We start from the raw sequence: 12,634 nt of genomic DNA on the forward strand, positions 1-12,634 counted from the left end.
GTAGGTACTGGGAGATGAAAAAGCTTGCACAGGATAGAGTAGCATGGAGAGCTGCATCAAACCAGTCTCAGGACTGAAGACCACAACAACAACAACATATTGTAAGTGATTCGCTTTTAGCTGTTACAAGGGCATGCAGTGTCTCCGTGACAGCGTAATGTTATTTAATAGTACATAGATTGTAAGTGCTTCGCTTTTTGCTGTTACAAGGCACTGTATGAAGTCTTCTGTAGCTACTGTATCAGAATGTAGTCGAAAGATCCGTCATACAACTCAAAGGACCTCTGCTAAAGCTTAAAGCCTGTCAGTGGCACCAAAGTATGTGCGCAGATGTGGATAAGACACAAACCAAAATTCATGGTGCCATTGCAATAGCTAAAATGATGAACTTAATTTTCAAATTGCGTTATGAAGAAAGACACGAGAGCGTTACTCCAATTCAATTTTAAATACACTGTAAAATATAGTTAATAATGTCAGTGACGTCGACAAAAACTTGAAATTGTTTAAATGTCCTGTTGCTCGGTGAAATCCCTTTCAATTTCTTTACAGAAATACCAGCTGAGTTAGTTCCCATTTTAATAATAATACATCGTAGAACTCTCGAACATATACTGCTCCCAGTAGCTACAAGGAAGCAGTGGTCACAAATGGTTCAAATGGCTCTGAGCACTATGGGACTTAACAGCTGTGGTCATCAGTCCCCTAGAACTTAGAACTACTTAAACCTAACTAACCTAAGGACATCACACACATCCATGACCGAGGCAGGATTCGAACCTGCGACCGTAGCAGTCGCGCGGTTCCGGACTGCGCGCCTAGAACCGCGAGACCACCGCGGCCGGCGCAGTGGTCACATCCTTCTACAATGTTAGCAGAGATAATGCACAAAAACACATCCCAATTTCATTGAGATACATCTGTCGTAGAAGCGTAGAAATTCTGAGCCCAAACATAGAACTGTAGGTTAAACAGAATGACCTCTTCCATGATAACAAACATAGATTCAGGAAACATTTGTCCCGAGAAATTCGTCTTGCTCTTTTTTTGTATGACATCGTCAAATTCAAGGCTCAAGGCAGTTAGGTGGATGCAGTATTTTGTGACCGCCGTAAACCATTTTACTCAGGACCAAACCTATGTATGATCACATTGTGTGTGAAAGGAAATTTGTAACTGTATTGAGCATTGATTTGTGGAGAGGATACAGCATGGAGAGTAGAAGTAACATCAGACGTTTCACGGGGGAATGTTTTGGGGCACATGTTTATGTTTTATATGAAAGCACTGGCAAGCAACATTATAGTGGTCTCAGACGTTTTGGAGGTGATTCTGTAATTTCTAATGGTTTTACTGTGTGGAGAAGTGCTGCACAAATATCCAGCCACATCAGAGTAAGAGCACATGACGTTTTGGAGGTGATTCTGTAATTTCTAGTGGTTTACTGTGTGGAGAAGAGCTGCACAAATATCCAGCCACATCAGAGTAAGAGCACATGACGTTTTGGAGGTGATTCTGTAATTTATAATGGTTTACTGTGTGGAGAAGAGCTGCACAAATATCCACGTTTTGGAGGTGATTCTGTAATTTCTAATGGTTTACTGTGTGGAGAAGAGCTGCACAAATACCAGCCACATCAGAGTAAGAGCAGAAAGTGGTGCAAAGGTTAGTAATGTGCTTGAAATGTTCAGAAATGTAAGATTTTCGATGTAGATGAAGTTGTAGAGTTGAGTAATATCATTTCCTTGTGTAGCTGTATCTCCTAATAGAACCTATTATTAACTCTCAAATTCACTTTACCATAAACTTCCACTGTTTGTCGTAAGTATTTGTATTTCTCTTAACAAAATGTAAAGAACTTAACCACCAAATAATGTGGACCCCCACTATTGTCAATCCCGTGGCGTACTTTGAAACAGACTTCTAAGTGTCTTAGTTCAGTGCAGTGTAGCAATGACTCAGCTTTAGTTTCAGTGGGAGTCAGGGGTCTACCACGGTGTGTTATCTCTGGTCCCTGTCACACGGGTACCATTCACTCACCACTCACACTTATGTCGACGAATAGCAATAGCCCCTGTATTACCTGGAGAGGTGGTATTTGAGGTACCTTTTGTATCTCTGGTACGTGACTCTCGGTAGTTAGCCAATTCACCCATTCGCAGAAGCTATTAATCGATTGACAGCAGTCAGGGCTATTTCCAGCTGCATACGAACAATAGTTAACTCATCCCGTGCCCGAAAACATAATTAACAGTGGGGCTACTTTGTGGGCAGAGCTAAACAGTAAACAAATAAATCCAGGATTGCCAGTCCCGTTTGAGAACATTCAAGATAGGGATGTTTATTTATTAACGTTCTTAATTTTGAGTCATCAGTTTTCCGAATGCTTTCATGATACCCGCAACAAATTCTTCTAATACGCCTACCTCTTCATATCACAAGAGGACAGTGCCTGCTCGTTCTAATTGGTCCAATTTTGTGGTATATTCAGGGCTTGGACAGAGATGGAAGTGGCAGAAGTGAGAGCTCTAAATGGCCAAGCGTTCAGAAAAAATAGCAACTCTGGAACGGGTTGGGCGACCCGGTAGCCATTTACATTATCAGGGACTCTAAACAGCGGTTAGCGCAGCGGAAAGAGTACGGAACAGTAATCTGAGGATCCTGGCTTTGAGTCCCTATCCAACAGTTTTTTATTTTTAATTTTTACCTTATAAAAGCAGTAACGCTCAGTATATAATGATCATTAAGATCTTCAAAAAATATATGAAAATGAAAAGGCAAAGTAAAATTAAGGATTGCGAATAAATTTCCAGAGTAGGATTCCCCTCAAATGCACTCCACTTGGAACCCTGCGATATCTGTTACTATCTTCAGGTGAAGAATTAGACCAAAAGACTTCAAAACTGTTCTTATCATATGGAGAGCGAAAACGAAATCGAATCCCGAAAAGACTGCACTAAGATACATTCCACTGTACATCACAAACTATCCCCGCCAATATTTGGCGAAGTCATCAGTTACACGTGGCTTGCTGCCAAAATGTTCGATGCGGGAGAACATTATGAGAATTTAAACTATTTTGTTTTTCTATAGGAAGTTTAAAATAACAATGTAACTTCGAAAATGTTGCGTTTATAACGTGTATAAGACGTCGACAAAATTACTGCTTCCGCTGCTTTTACGATATCACCCCAGCACGTGTGAATCATCAATTGTTGAATAATTAAAGTATCTAATTTTATGCAAGAAGTTCTCGTGTGCACCTTAGAGTCCTTCCCTGTAAATTTATTTGCAGTCCTGAATTTTCCCTTCCTTTTCTCTCTCGTGCTTGTTACGGAAGAGCCTTATTTCGATTTATTTACGGTAGAAGCAGCGTAATAACTGAAAATAAAAGAAAAATACTATACAGGGACTCGAACTCACGCTCCTCGGATTACCATTCAGTACCCTTACCGTCGCGCTTAACGCTGCCTGGAGCCTCGGCCGACACGCACGAAAATTGCTATATTTTTCTAAACGCTTGGCCATGTGGAACCACCACTTCTGTCACTTTCATTTCTGGCTATGCCCTGCGTATACAGCAAATTTGCACGGTTTCGGTGATGACAGTAACAGTTGCATCCTGCTTCCTGTCCGCCTCCGGTAGATGAGTGGTCAGCGCGACCGACTGTTAATCCTAAGGGCTCGGGTTCGATTCCCGGCTGGGTCGGAGATTTTCTCCGCTCAGGGACTGGGTGTTGTGTTGTCTTAATCATCATCGTTTCATCCCCATCGACGCGCAAGTCGCCGAAGTGGCGTCAAATCGAAAGACTTGCACCAGGCGAGCGGTCTACCCGACGGGAGGCCCTCGTCACACGCCATTATTATTATTATCCTACTTCCTCAATTATTTGCTGGATGTGCAACAATATCTATATTGCAATACAATTCTTATCCTATACTGTTTCTCTGTTACCATGCAGGTAATTCTCTGATACCGTTAAAAATGTCCTATTATCCTGTGCCTCATTCTTGTTACTTTTTTCCACACCTGCTTGGGGCGCTTGTAAGGATCGAACCTAACTCAAGGCTGAGCAGTCTCGTCTGCCGTCTTCAACACTATCAGAACAGGTAATTGTATCTGGCGGGCCGCTTGAATATGAGCGCACAACGGCCTGATTGGCTAACTTAAATGCTAATTAACCCGGAAAGTGCGCAGATTATCGAATTTTTGTGTTAATAGTTATTTCTCAGCACAACCTTCTCTGAAATGCACTTACACCATCCTGTATGAAGGATCAAGATAATGTTGCTATTACCTACTCGGTGTCAATGCGTTAAAATGCTAATAATTTGCGTAACGACACATGTAGTACGGTGTATGCCAGTTTGAAAACTGATGCATTCTTGTTTTATTTTGCGGCCATGTTAAAGCCGACAAAGCACAGTACTGCACAGACAGCGAATGACGAATACACGTCACCATGCTGCGGTCTTGTCAAGACATAAACGTTTCAGACCTCAGACAATTTTATTTCAGTTTCTTGGGTACTGAGTAGCTATTCATTATCTCCGGGTTTCGAAAGGTAATGAATTTATGCAGACGTAAATGAGAGACTAGATTGCAGAACAACATTCCGGAGCATTTTTTGTGCTACGTTTTTACATTCTGGTGCGTCCATGTATGAGTTTCTCACTACTCGGACAAAGCCCCGGAGCGACGTAATTTAATATTCCTGTTCTCAGGCCAGTCGATAATACAGAAATTAAAAAGAGGATGAGGGAGAAAGTGAGGCCGTCGGCTGAGCAAAGAAATGCCGATAGCAGGAGCAGCTGGAGGGCAGGGCAGGGCAGAGAAGTTGGTCGAATTACTGCGGAGCTCCTGGCGCGGCATCCTGGGAGACCCCTGGCGGATGAGGGGGGGAAGAGCGCAGGGGAGGGGAAAGGCGCAGGCGCCGACGTCTCGTAATGAAATCCGCGAGATATGATGAAGCCGAGAAAGCGCCGCGGGCTGCAGGTAGCTGGAAACTGGGGCTGGAAGCCGGCGCAGCCGCTGCGCCTGCGATAATTCGATCACCTGCGCGTTTGATTTGAGGAGGCAGTGCGGGTGGCCCCCTCCACCCGGGACCAACTGAAGACGGTACCGGGAACATCTGAGTTCCAGGCCAACATTTGCTCGGTTCTGATTGATTTCCTCCTACTGAAGGGTGCGGCGGATTCAGTCAAACACTACAGACAACAAGCAACGCCTTTATTAGCTATGACACTTACTGGTTTTTGGGCTTATGGAAGCAAATACCACTCTCCTCATTGACTCTGGCCGGCAGTGACGTATCGGCAGCAGCGTCCATCAGGAATGTTGTGTCGGCGTCCAGCGATGATGTCGGAACGCTCTTTGACAGTGTAATGGTACTTGAATCACGTAACCATTACAGCACCTCACCTGAACCTCTCGATACCAGCAATATTCTACTGTGTTTCTGTAAAGTAGTTAACGTATTTCTGTGACAACATTCAGATTTGATTTCATTAATGTAGAGGTACTTTGATACATTGATATGTTTATATTGCAATGATATTATTCTTATGTGTATTCTTTCTTTTGTCACTATGATCTTTTACGTACTTGTAACTCTGATTTTTGGGTGCGTAAGCGATTTTTGGAGAATCAAGATTTGGTCGTCATGTTTAAAAGACACAAATTGTAGTCAGTTTATGAAATGTGAACTTTAACAGCGAGGAAGATATTTTCAAGTATGTTTTATATTGTGAAATGGTGTTGTAACAAAAGTAATAAAAAAGAAGTGTAACTCAAATTCGGAGTGCTTATTACTTTTTTACATCACCATTGTCTTAACTTGCAAAAGTTTAATCTTCAAGAATGGATTTTGAAGCGCATCGATAAAACTTTTGAATATCGCAGAATAACACCTTGGCCTCTTTCCATCCGAGCTTGGAATCATCACTACCTAGATTTTCGACGATTGAGCCGTGAGTTCACAACAAGACCAGCGTGGGAAATACGAAAAAATGAGTGCCCAGTTTATCCATTATTTCATGAAATGACTTTATTAACTGTGCCCTAATGACACTTGCCACATGATATAACTTTGTTGTTGCCCGAAAATGCAATATTTAGCAGCGTGAGCAACACTACAATCATAATTAATTTTTCACCTTTGTTGTGGTAGGGTTGTTAGAACAGCCAGCAGCGGTATACTGTTTCTGTCGGCGATGTTGGCGGCTCCACAGAATGACCTCTTGCGGTCCTCACTCAACCTAATTTTTAACATACTTCTGTAACACCACACCTCAGATGCACCGCATCTCTTCATTTCTAGTTTTCCAATAGTCCATGTTTCACAACCAGACAACACTGTGATCCTAACGTATGTCCTCAGAAATTTCTTCCTGCATTTGAGGCCTACGTTTGATACTAATGGACCCCACTAGACCAAGAATTCCCTTTTCGCCACTTCTAGCCCTACTGTTTTTGAGTCATCAGTCTTCTGGCTAGTTTCATGCAGCCCACCAGGAATTACTCTCCCGTACCAATATCTTCATTTCGGGGTAGGACATGCAACTATGTCCTCAATTACTCACTCGAAGTTTCCAAATTCCTGTATTGCTCTATAATTTTTACCCTCTACAGCTCACCCTAGTATAATGGAGGGTATTCCCTGATGTCTTAAACTGATGTACTGCCACCCTGTCCCTTCTTCTGGTCAGTGTTCAAACGTTCAAATTTGTGTGAAATCTTATAGGACTTAACAGCTAAGGTCATCAGTCCCTAAGCTTACACACTACTTAACCTAAATTATCCTAAGGACAAACACACACATCCATGCCCGAGGGAGGACTCAACCTCCGCCGGGACCAGCCGCACAGTCCATGACTGCAGCGCCTTAGGCCGCTCGGCAAACCCCGCGCGGCTCTTGTCAGTGTCTCCCATATATTCCTTCTCTCGTTGATTTTGCGAGGAACTTTCTCATTTCTTACCTCATCAGTGCACCTAATTGCCATGTCAGTGCACGTAACTTTCAACATTCTTCTGCAGTACCACACCTCAAATGCTTCGATTCTTTTCCTTTCGAATTCCCTGCAGTCTATGTTTCACTCCATAAAATTCTGCGTCGCAAACGAATATTCTTAGAAATTTCTTCCTTAAATTAAGGACTGTGTTTGATACTAGTAGACTTCTCTTGGTCACAGTTAGTATTCTTTTTCCGTCCTCGTTGCTACGTCCGCCATGGGCTGCTTTGCTGTCTAGGTAGAAATATTCCTTAACATCACCGGCTTCGTGATCACCAATCCTGATATTTGGTATCTCATTTTTCTCATTTCTACTATTTGTCACTGCTTCCGCCTTTCTTCGTTTTACTCTCAATCGCCGGACACTGCTGCTACGGTCGCAGGTTCGAATCCTGCCTCGGGCATGGATGTGTGTGATGTCCTTAGGTTAGTTAGGTTTAAGTAGTTCTAAGTCGAGGGGACTGATGACCTCAGACGTTAAGTCTCATAGTGCTCAGAGCCGTTTGAACCATTTTTACTCTCAATCCATGTTCTATTCAGCAGATCCTGTAATTCCTCCTCACTCCCATTGAAGATAGCAATATAAACAGCAAATCTTTCACCTTGAATTATAATTCGACTCGTGAACCTTTCTTTTGTTTCCGTCATTGTTTCTTCGATGTACAGATTGAACAGTATGGGCGAAAGACCATACACCTGTCTTCCACTTTTTTTATCCGAGAGTCCCTGTACTTGGTCTTCCATTCATTCTCTCTTGATTCTTGTGCGTATTGTATATTATACGTCTTCCCCTGTAGCCCAGTTTTTCTCAGAATTTCGAACATCTTGCACCATTTTACATTGTCGACAAGTCCTATGAACGTGGCCTGATTATTTTTCTTCGGCCTTTCTTCCATTATCACCCGCCATGTCTGAACAGTCTCTCCTGTGTCTTTACCTTTCCCAAAGTCAAACTGATCGACACCTAACTCATCCTCAATTGCCTTTTCCATTCTTCTGAATATTATTCCTGTCAGAAACCTGCGTGAATGGCCTGTTAGGTTGCTTGGGCAATAATTCTCCCACTTGTCGGCTCTTGCAGTCTTTGGAATTGTGTGGATGATGTTTTTCCGAAAGTCAGATGGTATATCGCCAGAACCTCACTTCTACACACCAACATGAATAATAATTTTGTTGCTACTTACCCAATGATTTTAGAAATTCTGATGGAATGTTATCTACCCCGTCTATCTTAAATTGATTTTAAATCTTCCAGAGCTCTTTTAAATTATGATTCTAATACTGCATCCCGTATCTCTCCTATATTTACTCCTGTTTCTGCTTCTATCACGTCATCAGAAAGTCCTCCCGCTCATAGAGGCCTTAAATGCATTCTTTCCAACAATCCGCTCGCTGCTCTGCATTTAACAGTGGTATTCCCATTGCATTCTTAAAGTTACCTCCCTGTCTTTTAGTTTTAGAGAATTTTCTACAGTCCTACCGATAGTCTCAGAGAACTTTAATCGTACCTCTTCACTCCATAGTACATCCGTATCCTTCTCTTTTTCGATTCCTTCACATTTCTCAGGCAGCAGTTTCGTCTTAGCTTCCTACAATTCCTATTTATTTAATTCCTAAGTGAATTGCGTTTTTTAATTACTGAATTTTCTTGAATATTTTTGTACTTTCTTCTTTCATGGATCAAATAAATTAGATTGTCTGTTATCAGTGGTTTCCTCGCGGTAATGTACATACAGAATGTACATTATTTTATGCATACCTATATACTTCTTGTAGTTACACAGAAATGCTTTCATTTGCACATCGAAATGTATAATACACCTTACCCGAATTGGACGTTTTTTGCATGTCGCCTTTGTTACGTTGCGGTATTGCTGGCGAGGACTGTGTAACAAAAACGAGCAAAACAATTAAGGTCACCAGGATGTTTGGTTACACTTGAAAATCCAAACCTTCTGTAGTGAATGGAATAACAAACAGACTGACACATCTGAAACGCCACGGTCTAGGTTTTAGCGAAAAAGCAATAAGAAAATTTAAGTTTGCCACTATGGCTAACACTTGGTTTAAGAATCATAAAAGAAGGTTACATATATGGAAGAATCCTGGAGATACTACAAGGTATCAGATAGATTATATAATGGTAAGACAGAGATTTAGAAACCAGGTTTTAAATTGTAAGACATTTCAAGGGGCAGATGTGGACTCAGACCACAGTCTATTGGTTATGAACTGTAGATTAAAACTGAAGAAACTGCAAAAAGGTGGGAATTTAAGGAGATGGGAAGTGGATAAACTGATTAAACCAGAGGTTGTACAGAGTTTCAGGGAGAGCATAAGGGAACAACTGACAGGAATGGAAGAAAGAAATACAGTAGAAGAAGAATGGGTAACTCTGAGAGGTGAAGTAGTGAAGGCAGCAGAGGATCAAGTAGTTAAAAAGACGAGGGCTAATAGAAATCCTCGGGTAACAGAATAAATATTGAATTCAATTGATGAAAGGAGAAAACATAAAACTGCAGTAAATGAAGCCGGCAAAAAGGAATACAAACGTCTGAAAAATGAGATCGACAGGAAGTGCAAAATGGCTAAGCAGGGATGGATAGAGGACAAATGTAAGGATGTAGAGGCTTATCTCACTAGGGGTAAGATAGATACTACATACAGGAAAATTAAAGAGACCTTTGGAGATAAGAGAACCACTTGTATGAACATCAAGAGCTCAGATGGAAACCCAGTTCTAAGCAAAGAAGGGAAAGCAGAAAGGGGGAAGGAGTATATAGAGGGTTTACACAAGGACGATGTACATGAGGACAATATTATGGAAATGGAAGAGGATGTAAATGAAGATGAAATGAGAGATACGATACTGCGCGAAGAGTTTGACAGAGCACTGAAAGACCTGAGCCGAAACAAGGCCCCGGGAGTAGATAACATTCCATTAGAACGACTGACGGCCTTGGGGGAGGCAGTCCTGACAAAACTCTACCGTCTGGTGAGCAAGATGTATGAGACAGGTGAAATACCCTCAGACTTCAAGAAGAATATTATAATTCCAATCCCAAAGAAAGCAGGTGTTGACAGATGTGAAAATTACCGAACTATCAGTTTAATAAGCCCCAGATGCAAAATACTAACGTAAATTCTTTACAGACGAATGGAAAAACTGGTAGAAGCCGACTTCGGGGAAGATCAGTTTGGATTCCGTAGAAATGTTGGAACACGTGAGACAATACTGACCTTACGACGTATCTTACAAGAAAGATTAAGGAAAGACAAACCAACGTTTCTAGCATTTGTAGACATAGAGAAAGCTTTTGAAATTGATGACTGGAATCCTCTCTTTCAAATTCTGAAGATGGCAGGGGTAAAATACAGGGAGCAAAAGGCTATTTACAATTTGTACAGAAACCAGATGGCAGTTATAAGAGTGGGGGGGCATGAAAGGGAAGCAGTGGTTGGGAAGGGTGTGAGACAGGGTTGAAGCCTCTCCCCGATGTTATTCAATCTGTATATTGCGCAAGCAGTTACGGAAACAAAAGAAAAATTCGGAGTAGGTATTAAAACCCATGGACAAGAAATAAAAATTTTCAGGTTCGCCGATTACATTGTAATTCTATCAGAGACAGCAAAGGACTTGGAAGAGCAGTTGAACGGAATGGATAGTGTCTTGAGAGGAGGGATAAGACGAACATCAACAAAAGCAAAACGAGGATAATGGAATGTTGTCGAATTAAGTCGGGTGTTGCTGAGGGAATTAGATTAGGAAATGAGACACTTAAAGTAGTAAAGGAGTTTTGCTATTTGGGGAGCAAAATAACTGGTGATGGTCGAAGTAGAGAGGATATAAAATGTAGACTGACAATGGCAAGGAAAGCGTTTCTGAAGAAGAGAAATTTGTTAACATCCAGTACAGATTTAAGTGTCAGGAAGTCGTTCCGAAAATATTTCTATGGAGTGTATGGAAGTGAAAGATGGACGATAAATAGTTTGGACAAGAAGAGAACAGAAGCTTTTGAAATGGGGAGCTACAGAAGAATGCTGAAGATTAGATGGGTAGATCACATAACTAATGAGGAGCTACCGTATAGGATTGGGGAGATGAGACGTTTGTGGCACAACTTGACTAGAAGAAGGTATCGGTTGGTAGGACATGATGTGAGGCACCAAGGGATCACCAATTTAGTGTTGGAGGGCAGCGTGGAGGGTAAAAGTCGTAGAGGGAGACCAAGAGGTGAATTCACTAAGCAGATTCAGAAGGATGTAGGCTGCAGTAGCAGCGTGGAGGGTAAAAGTCGTAGAGGGAGACCAAGAGGTGAATTCACTAAGCAGATTCAGAAGGATGTAGGCTGCAGTAGGTACTGGGAGATGAAGAAGTTTGCACAGGTTAGAGTAGCATGGAGAGTTGCATCAAACCAGTCTCAGGAATGAAAACCACAACAACAACAAGTTTGCCACAAGAAATATTTAGCCGCCAATGGCTGAAAGCCACCTCTTTGGCATAAAAAGTCACCCTCGTTCTGTCAACGCCCTTGTCAAAGAAGGTGAAGTGGCGGACAGAGGTTCAGGTCACTCTCCTGCCTTTGGGGCAGGGAATTACACCTAAAGGCGGATGTATCTGCAATCATCAGCTGTATGAGGGTGCCGAAGGCAATGGAAACCACTGCATTACAAACACTAAATGTGTATCCACAGGACATGTGGCCGGTAATTGAAAAATTTTCATGATGATCTCTCCATTGGCAAAAGATTCGGCAACTGTCCCCCATTCGAATCTCCGGCAGGGGACTGCCAAGGGGGAGGTGACCATGAGGAAAAGATTGGACAACAAACGAAAATGTAGCGTTCTACGAGACGGGGAGTGAAACATCAGAAGTTTGAATGTGATGGGGAAACTGAAAAGTCTGAAATGGAAATGCTAAGGCTGAATGTAGATCTAGTGGGGTTCAGTGAAGTGAAATGGTAAAAAGACAAGGATTTCGAGTCAAAGGAGTACAGAGTAATAGCTGCAGAAAATGGTATAACGGGAGAAGGATTTGTAATGAGTATGAAGGTAGAACAGACAGTGAGTTGCTTGAAACAGTTCCGTTTTAGGATTGTTCACACCACAATCGACAGCAAATCAACACCGACAACAATATTCCTGGTATACATGCCGACGACGCAAGCCAAGATTAAGAGAAAGAGAAAGTACATGGGGATGCTGATCGGTAATTCAGTAAGTAAAGCGAGATGAAAGTCTATTAGTCATGGGGGATTTGAAAGTGGTTGTAGGGGAAGGAGTAGCAGAAATGGTTATAGGAGAATATGGGCGTGGTAGTGCGAACGAGAGAGGGGAGAAAGGTTAATTGAGTTCTCCAATAAATAATAGTAACAGCGGATACTCTACTTAGGAATGAATGGAGGAGGAAGTATTCTTGGAAAAGCCGGCAGATACGTGAAGACTTTGGTTAGAATACATCATGGTTAGGTAGAGATTGCGAAATCAGATATTGGATTATCAGGCATACCCAGGAGCAGATATGGATTCAGATCACAATTTATTAGTGATGACGCGTAGGCGGATGTTTGAGAGACTAACCAGGAAGGATCAACACGCAAAGAAGTAGGATACGCAAGTACA

The sequence above is a fragment of the Schistocerca americana genome, chromosome 2 (assembly GCF_021461395.2).
Source record: "Schistocerca americana isolate TAMUIC-IGC-003095 chromosome 2, iqSchAmer2.1, whole genome shotgun sequence".
Taxonomy (NCBI): Eukaryota; Metazoa; Arthropoda; class Insecta; order Orthoptera; family Acrididae; genus Schistocerca; species Schistocerca americana.